General features: G+C 39.4%; 1 non-coding gene across 1 annotated transcript; it reads left to right on the top strand.

Moving 5' to 3' along the window:
* The first annotated feature begins 642 nt into the window (after nt 1–642).
* On the top strand, nt 643–770 carry LOC133700269 (small nucleolar RNA SNORA5). Its single transcript, XR_009843369.1, has one exon. It is a non-coding gene; the product is annotated as a small nucleolar RNA SNORA5 (small nucleolar RNA).
* The last annotated feature ends 9,198 nt before the right edge of the window (nt 771–9,968 follow it).

The following is a 9,968-nucleotide window of genomic DNA, read 5'->3' as shown; positions in this document are numbered from 1 at the left end:
TTTTGCCGGCCACTCTCTCGCCTGGAGCCCACCGACCGGGCACAATGGCCGACCACCCACCGCGCACCACCCGCCGAACCTCGGCAGCCGCGTCCATGGCCGACCAGCCGGCTGCCCCCCCCCCCATGTGAGCTGTAAAAAAGGCCATGGCTTTGGCTCTATAAAAAGGACCCGAAAGAGGGAGAAGGAAGGGAGGAAGAAACGGGGAGAAAACGAAAAAAAACAGAGATAGAAAAGGGGGAAGAACCGAAAGGAGAGAGAAACCGAGAGGAAAGAAAAATATAAAAAAAATACTGAGGAAAAAACCAGAGGAAAGAAACAGACCGAGAGAAGAGAGGGAAGGGAAGAAAAGAAAAAAAAGAAGAAGACCGAACCATAGGAAAAAGAAGGGGAAAGTTGGAAACGGGTAAAAAATTGAAAAAAAAAGGAGCACCGCCGGACGTTCGGAGCAGCCGCAGCGCCGCTGGACACCGCCACCGGCCTCCACCGCAGCATCAGCAACGCGGCCGCCTCCTCCTCCAGGTAACCCTTCTTCTCTTTCATTTCCTGCATTCTTTTTTTCTTTCTTTCACTGCATGCAGAACGACTAGCGTTCTGCATGCAGGGGTGGGGGGAAAATAATTCCCCCCGCCCGTTTTGGGTTGCTGGGCCAGGCGGATCCTGGCCCAGCCCTGCCTTCTGGGCCGGGCCTGGCCCAGAAGGCAGCATTAGTATTTTTGGGCCGATGTCGGCCCAATCCATTTTTTGGGCCGAAATCGGCCCAAACACCTTTAGGGCTGAATCCGGCCCAGCCCAGTTGGTTGGGCCGGCCCAGCCCGGTTTAATATAATATATATTATATTATATATTATATTTTATATTATATATATATATAAATAAAAAAAAAGGATTTGAGAAAATTCTGCAAAAATTATTAAAAAATATGTTTCTTTTTTCTGTAATTTTATTATTGTATTTTGACCAATATTGGCTTGTATTTTTATACTGTAAAGATACAAATCCGGTATTAAAATACCCGGTTTTCGTCAAAGCGTCAAAGATTTTCAAAAAAAAATGTCTTTTGCTTTCTAAAAAATTTCCTAAATATCTTTAAAAATATTTGTGATTTTTCTACATATTTTCACCAAAATGGATTAATATTTGGTTGTATTTTTGTACTGTAAGAATACAAACCCGGTATTAAAGTACCCGATTTGCGTCAAAACAAAAAAAATATACATAATTAAAAAATGTTTTGTTTTAAAATACGGCCTAGTCTCTCCAATATATATATATATATATATATAAATATTACAACATCATATTTTTCATACAACAAAGAAAATTTTAAAATGATATATGTATTAGCATGCATTTTGGCTTTAATAACCAGTTTATTCAAGCCATGAGAACTAGGCCAATATTTCAAAAATTCTAAAAAAATCTTTTTGTTTTATTTTTTAGATATGGGATTATGAATTTATACACAAAACTTTTTCCTGATATTAAATATGTTTTTTTATCATAGACATTAGCATGGTTAGGTTTTACCCGATAAGATAAGGACCTCCTTATTGAGGAGGACTTTTCTTGAACCATAGATGGACCAACAACTAGGAAACACAACGGGACCTTGATTTTATCAGACAAACAAACAAAGCAGCTTACCTTAGGTAGGGCGTATTTGGGGTGCTAAAACCTTCCCTTTACGCAACCAGTCCCCGTGCCCGATCTCTGAGACCAGTTAGGGTTCCTAGTGACCAAAATACTAGGTGGCGACTCCCACACCATTTTTTTATTAAGAGACAAAGAACTCCTTGTCTCTCCATATTTACCAGATAGATATATCCATCCCCCTATACCCACCATGAGGGTGGACGATCGCCGCGACGTCGCGCACCCCGCGACAATAGGGAAGGTACACGGTATCAAGTAGTTTCTTGTTGATGCAAGTTCATAAGAAAGGAAGTAATGGCTGCTGCATATAGTTTAGTTGCCTACAAAAGTCAGGCTTCATTTACATTTGTCACGGATTATTGGCAACTATCAGAGGAGAAGTTGACGGAGGACTAAAGAGAAGATCGAATAAAATATTGTTTGCAAGTCTGCAGCACATGCTTTGGACCTGCTTGTCACCTATGAATGTTCTTGGTCATTGCATATTGCAAGGTAGCCGAACTGTGGAGGAATATCTATGATTTGGAAATAATGAAAAGTCAAAACTTGAAGCAAAATCCCAACCCTTATCTTCTGTAAAGGAAATTGTGAGATGCCTTCACGCAATTGCCAAGGTAATTGAAGGAAAGAACGTGCTTCTGTAACTGACATGAAATTTAGAAATCAAACGCTGGAAAAAGCAAAATGAAAATTGCTGGAGCTTGTCAGTAATGTGGGCTGCAGATTGTGGGCTTTGAACTGTGAAGAAAGTCTGCTTCCCTCTCTTTTGACAACTCATTGGCAACAGTAATTCTCATTGTTTTGCTAGGCGTTCACTGTGTAACCAATTGATTACAGGGGCAGCTGACTGTAAGTTTGTATTTTAGCCTGATGTTCTTAAAAGTGTTTTATAATTAAAAATATATTAAAATATTTTTTTTATATTAATATATTAAAATTATTCAAAAATATTTTTAAAAAATATTAGTTTAATTTTTTAAAAATAAAAAACAATTTTAAAAGCAGATGATCAAGACGCAAAACATATGAACAATCACCATGCATAAAAATCACTTAAACATGATGCATTTTTAAGCTTTTTTTTTTTAACCTTCTCTAACTTTTCTTTGAACATTTTTTTTTTCAAATAGATAAGATATAATGAGTAATTACATAATCAAAAAGTTAATTTTAGTAATTATTGTTTAACAAGGTACAAAAAATCATATGACAACGAAGAGACTCAAATAGTAGCCTGACCAAAGACATTTTACACATGTAATCTTACAGCCTTGGTTGGGGCCATATGAGCCCAACACATATCTGAGGTATCCATGTTCAGGAAGTTTCACGTGCACCTATAGATATATTGATCAACATGCTTTTCTATCCTCCATGTTTTAGGTTCTTCTCCTCTTCCCAATTTCCTATTTTTCCTATTTTAGGCACGAAAAAAATAAATACCTGGCCACCGAAGAAAAGGACCTCCACCATTATGGAAAAAAAATTGGATTTTTTTTCCCTAATAGCTTGCTATAAATACCTTCACAGTATCCTTCCTCCCTTCACCGAAAGCTAGCATCGTTATTTATATATAATTACCTTACAAACTCTCAAAAGGTCCCTAGTCATGAAGTCATCAACAACTTTGTTTACCTTGCTAGTGCTTATAGCCTTAGCCAACATTCAATCAGCAACACCAATGGTTAAACAATCCCATGTTAGCATAGAAAAACATAGCACCAATGACCTTCCCTTGCAAAGAGATGAGGAACAACCACATCTCCTTAGAAGTGGTCGTTTCCTAGCTAGTAAAGTGACCATGAAATGTGACAAGTACCCCCCAATTTGTCGTGCCAAAGGAAGTGCTGGGCCTGACTGCTGCAGAAAACAGTGTGTTAATGTGATGTCCGACAAGCTTAATTGTGGTAAGTGTGGCAAAAAATGCAAGTATTCAGAGATGTGTTGTCAAGGGAAGTGTGTTAACCCTTCTGTTGATGAGAAACACTGTGGCAAGTGTAACCAAAAGTGCAAAAAGGGAAGCTCTTGTTTGTATGGATTGTGTAGCTATGCAAATTAATTAGATTTTGCATGAGAAATGGAATTCATGGACCTTTAGCAACATCAGATGGGTTAGTCATGTCATGCATGGTCAATAGGATTGTGCTGTGTGTTACCAATAAAGGCAAGCAATCGATTTCGGGTGGGCTAGCTTTTGCCTGGATTTTATGTTGTTGATTTTCAAGTTTATGTAATCATTACTTCTATGAATTTTAATCCAAAATTATGTTTTATACTTCTCTCTTGTGCTCTCCATCAGTCTAGAATTTCTAACCATCGAATATCGATCCGAAGATACCATTTACAAGATTAAGGGCCTGTTAACTTGCTTTTTAACTAGATTATAAAAAAATAATAAAGTTTTTAATTCTTCAAATAAATTGGAAAGCAAAATAGACCTCGAAGCTTGAACTTGTAATTACATTTAAGATCCAAAAACATCAATCTCAAGTTCCTCAATACCATGCATCACACACAAATCCATGCCAGAAAAACTCAAAATGAATCAAACAATAAAACAAAGAGAATTCTCCAAAATTGTTGTCGCGGGGTGCGCGACGTCGCGGCGATCGTCCACCCTCATGGTGTGTATGGGGGGATATATCTGGTAAATATGGAGAGACAAGGAGTTCTTTGTCTCTTAGCAATAAAAATAGTGTGGGAGTCGCCACCTAGTATTTTGGTCACTAGGAACCCTAACTGGTCTCAGAGATCGGGCACGGGGACTGGTTGCGTATAGGGAAGGTATTAGCACCCCAAATACGCCCTACCTAAGGTAAGCTGCTTTGTTTGTTTGTCTGATAAAATTAAGGTCTCGTTGTGTTTCCTAGTTGTTGATCCGTCTATGGTTCAAGAAAAGTCCTCCTTAATAAGGAGGTCCTTATCTTATCGGGTAAAACCTAACCGTTCTAAAAAATCTATGTAAAAACCATATTTTTAATATCAGGAAAAACATTTTATGTATAAATTCGTAATCCCGAATACTAAAGAAAACAAAAAGAATTTTTTAGAATTTTTGAAATATTGGCCTAGTTCTCATGGCTTGAATAAACTGGTTATTAAAGCCAAAATGCATGCTAATACATATATCGTTTTGAAATTTTCTTTGTTGTATAAAAAATATGATGTTGTAATATTTATATATATATATTGGAGAGACTAGGCCGTATTTTAAAACAAAAAAAAAATTAATTATGTATATTTTTTTTGATGTTTTGACGCAAATCGGGTATTTTAATACTGGGTTGGTATTCTTACGGTATAAAAAATATAACCAAATATTAATCCACTTTGATAAAAAAATGCAGAAAAATCAACAATATTTTTTAAAAAATATTTAGGAAATTTTTGAAAGCAAAAAAAACATTTTTATTTTGAAAATCTTTGATGTTTTGACGAAAACCGGGTATTTTAAAACCGAATTTGTATTTCTATAACATAAAAATACAAACCAAAATTGATCAAAATACAATAATAAAATTACATAAAAATCACATATTTTCTGAAATAATTTTTGAAGAATTTTGGTAAAAAAATTTTTATATATATATATCTATATATAAATAATCTAAAACAAAATAATATATAATATATATAATATTAAATGGGCTGGGCTGGTCCGGCCCAACCAACTGGGTTGGGCCGGACTCAGCCTTAAAATGGATTGGGCCGATTTCGGCCCAAAATGGATTGGGCCGATCTCGGCCCGCACAATTATCCTCTTCTGGGCCAGGCCCGGCCCAGAAGAGATGGCTGGGCCAGGATCCGCCTGGCCCAGCAGCCTAAACCGGGCGGGGGGAATTAATTTCCCCCCACCCCTGCATGCAGAACGCTATTCGTTCTGCATGCAGAGAAGGAAAAAAAAACTATAGATATAGGGGAAGAAAGGTTACCTGGCGGGGCTGTGGCGGAGCGTTGCTGGTCTGTCGGCTTCGCTGGCGGTGCTGCGGCGGAGGCCGGTGGCGGTGTCGTGGCTCACGGACGGCGGCTCCAGGCAGCAGCGGCGGTGCTCTGTTTTTCGGTATTTTCCAGTGACCCTCCCCGGTTTGGTTTCCCTCAAGTTTTCAACTCTTCCTTTGCTCTTTCAATGTTTCGGTCTTTTTTCTTTCTTCCCTTCCCTCTCTTCTCTCGGTCTGTTTTCTTTTTTTTTTTCTCTCTTTTTTTTTCGCCTCTCTTGGTCCTCTCTCTCGGTCTTCCCTTTCTCTCCTCTGTTTTTTCGTTTTTTCTCCCTCGGGTCTCCTCTCGTTTGGTCCTCCCCCATCCTCTGCGTCCTTGGATCCTATTTATAGAGCCAAGGACACTTTTTTTTTTACAGCTCACATGGGGTCACGGGGAGCAGCCGGCTGGTCGGCCATCGGGCGCGGCTGCCGAGGTTCGGCGGGTGGTGCGCGGTGGGTGGTCGGCCATTGTGTTCGGTCGGTGGGCTCCAGGCGAGAGAGAGGGCCCTGCCAAATTCAAAAAAACGAAAAAAAGCTTACTTTCCTTCTTCCCCACTGTAGGTTCGGGGGGGAAGAAGAAAGGGGAACAGTGCCGTTCAAAACGGCACCGTTCGGTCTTTTTTTTTTTTTTTTTTTTTTTTTTTTTTTTTTCAAATATATGAAACGGCGTCGTTTTAGAGAAAACGCGCCGTTTCATTTAACTGTGGCGCCAAAACGCGCCAATGTTCAAATCAGCCCTCAATCATCTTTTGTCCCTTCAATTGCATCCCTGCCGAATTTCGAACCCCGTCCCTATATTTGGCCGTGTTTTTCAATTTGGTCCTTTGGCCTCTGAATTATGCAATTGAGCCCTCAATTGACCAAATAACTTCCAATTTCTTCAATTAGGCCCCTGAATCAATTAATTCCAGCCCCTATACTTACGCGCCTTCTTCAATTTGGTCCCTGGTTTCGGATTTCTTCAATTAAGTCCCTAATTGGCCCTTAAACTTCAATATTTATGCAATTAAGCCCCTGATTTGACTTAATAAATTCCTAAAAAATATATTTTGGCCCCAGAACTTAAATTTCTTCGAATTAAAGCCCAAATTGACTTAAAAATCAATTTTTCTTGCAATCAAATCCCCTATAAATTCATTTAAAAATCCAATTAAATCCAAAAACATCCAAATTTGGGCTTTTCTCCTCCAATCCAAATTTTCCTTCTCCACAGGGCTCTCCTCCTTCAATAATATACTGTCAAAAATTCAATCTTCATATTTTTAACCTCGTTGAACAATTTTCCGATAATTTTCTGAGCGCTTCTGCCTCCTGTTATTTTTCTTAACCTCCTTCGGCTATATATATATATATATATTTATATATATATATTTTATGGGGGACCCAAAAATGGGTTACAACAGATGCCCCCTCTTTATAATGCTTACGGAGCAAGGATTTTGCGCAGTAAGTTTTATAAAGATAAACCCCAAAATAGAACTCCCGGAACTGATCTGGTTGAAGCTTGATTGATCTGATGCTTGTCTTTTATAGCAATCTCAACTTAGAATCTCATCTGGCGATTCCTTTATTTATCTTCTCCCTTTTTTTTTTACCAACATGAAAATACGAGGTCCCATCTGGCGACCCCCAAATAGTGAAACACGAGATCCCTTCTGGCGATCTTCTTTAACCAACTTGGAATCCCATCTGGCGATTCCTTGTAACCAACATGAAATATGAGGTCCCATCTGGCGACCTCCTGTGACGAATATCTAAATACGAGATCCCTTCTGGCGATCTCTTTTAATCATCTTGGAATCCCATCTGGCGATTCCCTTTTTTCTTTTTTCTTTTTTCTTTTTTCTTTTTTTTTTTTTTTTTTTTTTTTTTTTTTTTTACGAGGTCCCATCTGGCGACCTCTAAATAAATGAAACATGAGATCCCTTCTGGCGATCTCCTTCAACTTGGAATCCCATCTGGCAATTCCTTTTTATTCAAACGAAAAATGGGGTCCCATCTGGCGACCTCCAAACAGTGAAATGTGAGATCCCTTCTGGCGATCTCCTTTATTCAACTTGGAATCCCATCTGGCGATTCCTTTTAACCAACATGTAATACGAGGTCCCATCTGGCGACCTCAAATAGCGAAACACGAGATCCCTTCTGGCGATCTCCTTTAACTTGGAATCCCATCTGGCGATTCCTTTTATTCAAAAATGAGGTCCCATCTGGCGACCTTCAAAATAATGAAACACGAGATCCCTTCTGGCGATCTCTTTTAACTTGGAATCCCATCTGGCGATTCCTTTTATTCAAATGAAATACGAGGTCCCATCTGGCGACCTCCAAATAGCAAAACACAAGATCCCTTCTGGCGATCTCCTTCAATCTTGGAATCCCATCTGGCGATTCCTTTTATCTTTCCCTCTTTTTTTCTTTTTTTCGAGGTCCCATCTGGCGACCTCCAAATAGCGAAACACAAGATCGCTTCTGGCGATCTCCTGCAATCCTGGAATCCCATCTGGCGATTCCTTTTATTCAAAGCTAACATACGAGGTCCCTTCTGGCGACCTCCTTTGACAAATATCGAAATACGAGATCCCTTCTGGCGATCTCAAACAACTTGGAATCCCGTCTGGCGATTCCTTATTACCAAAGCTGATGTCGATGTCGTTCTTCCTGATGGCAGGGTTCAAAACTTTTCATTTCCTCTCTTTGTCTTGTTCTTCTTGTTGTCCCAGAATCCACTATAGTTTGAAATCGTAATTCTTTGCTATCGCCCACTATGATTCTTTCTTCGTCTCCAATCTTGCTGGAATGTATTAAGAACTCCTCCTGTAATGATCCAGAAAGCATATATGCAATGATTTATGATTAGATGTCATGCATGCATTCGTACCTGGTTTTGAAACATAGGCCCCATCCTCTTCTTCTTGTTCTCCTTGGCCGCTTGCTTTTGACGTCGTATGCTGGATTCATCTCTAGTGTTGTCTCTGACTTTCTTCAAGTAGTCCTTTTCTTAAAAAGTATGACTTGTCATTGCCTCTTTGTCATGCTTTTGTCAAATGCTTTAGCTTGGTTTTCAAATCTATAGGCTTCCGTACATTTTAAACACGGAAAAAATTTCATGAAAACATCTCTTATTGCCCCCAGTGTAGGGGTGTGATTATAGCCTAGGCTTTTGTATGGAGAAGAAATTCGTTCAGCCGATGCTAAACTTTTTAGGTGTGATAACAACAAGACATGCACTATTGGGATTAATGTAAAAATGATTGTTGTGAGATCAATGCAAAAGAGAAAGAAGTCAATGGCCAAACTTTGCTTTATTGATTTAGGAGCCTACATCAAGCATAATATCTTTTTACAGAGTCAGAATTCACAGGTCGAGCTAGGTCTTCTCCATCCATTCTAGCCAACTTCAGCGCTCCTCCTGAGAATGCCTTCTTTACTACGTAAGGACCCTCATAATTCGGTGCCCATTTGCTTTGATCATCTCCAGGTAGTGACAATATTTTCTTCAATACTAGATCCCCTTCTTGAAACAACCGTGGTCTAACCTTTTTATCATATGCCTTGGCCATTCGTTTCTGGTAAAGTTGGTGATGACATATTGCAGCTATCCTCTTTTCGCTGATCAAGTTTAGTTGCTCATATCTTACTTTGGCCCACTCGGCCTCCTCTAATTCTGAATCTATCAACACTCTTAACGACGGGATCTCCACTTCCAAAGGCATCACTGCCTCCATACCGTACACCAGAGAATATGGGGTAGTCCCCGTCGAGGTCCTGACTGTAGTGCGGTATGCATGAAGAGCAAATGACAGCATCTCATGCCAATCTCTATACGTGACTACCATTTTCTGAATAATCTTCTTGATGTTCTTGTTGGCGGCTTCTACTGCTCCATTCATCTTTGGTCGGTATGGTGAAGAATTCGAATGCTTGATTTTCCATTTGGCACACAACTCTGCTATCATTTTGCCATTGAAATTCTGTGCATTGTCTGTCACTATCTTTTCCGGAGGACCGTATCGACAAATCAAGTCCTTCTCTATAAACCTTTTCACTACGTTCTGTGTTACGTGGGCATATGAACTGGCTTCCACCCACTTTGTGAAGTAGTCAATAGCTACGAGGATGAATCTATGACCATTGCTAGCTTTTGGGTTAACAGGACCGATCATGTCGATTCCCCATATTGCAAATGGCCAAGGGGATATTAGATTAAATAGAGGAGCTGGCGGCATATTGACTTTGTCACTGTAAACTTGACATTTATGACATTTCCTGACATAGTCGATACAGTCTTTCTCTAGTGTCATCCAGAAATAACCAGCCCTTTGGATTTTCCTT

The sequence above is a fragment of the Populus nigra genome, chromosome 7 (genome assembly GCF_951802175.1).
Source record: "Populus nigra chromosome 7, ddPopNigr1.1, whole genome shotgun sequence".
Classification (NCBI taxonomy): Eukaryota; Viridiplantae; Streptophyta; class Magnoliopsida; order Malpighiales; family Salicaceae; genus Populus; species Populus nigra.
Note: the sequence above shows the minus strand (reverse complement) of the source record. Positions and strands in the feature narration are given on the sequence as shown.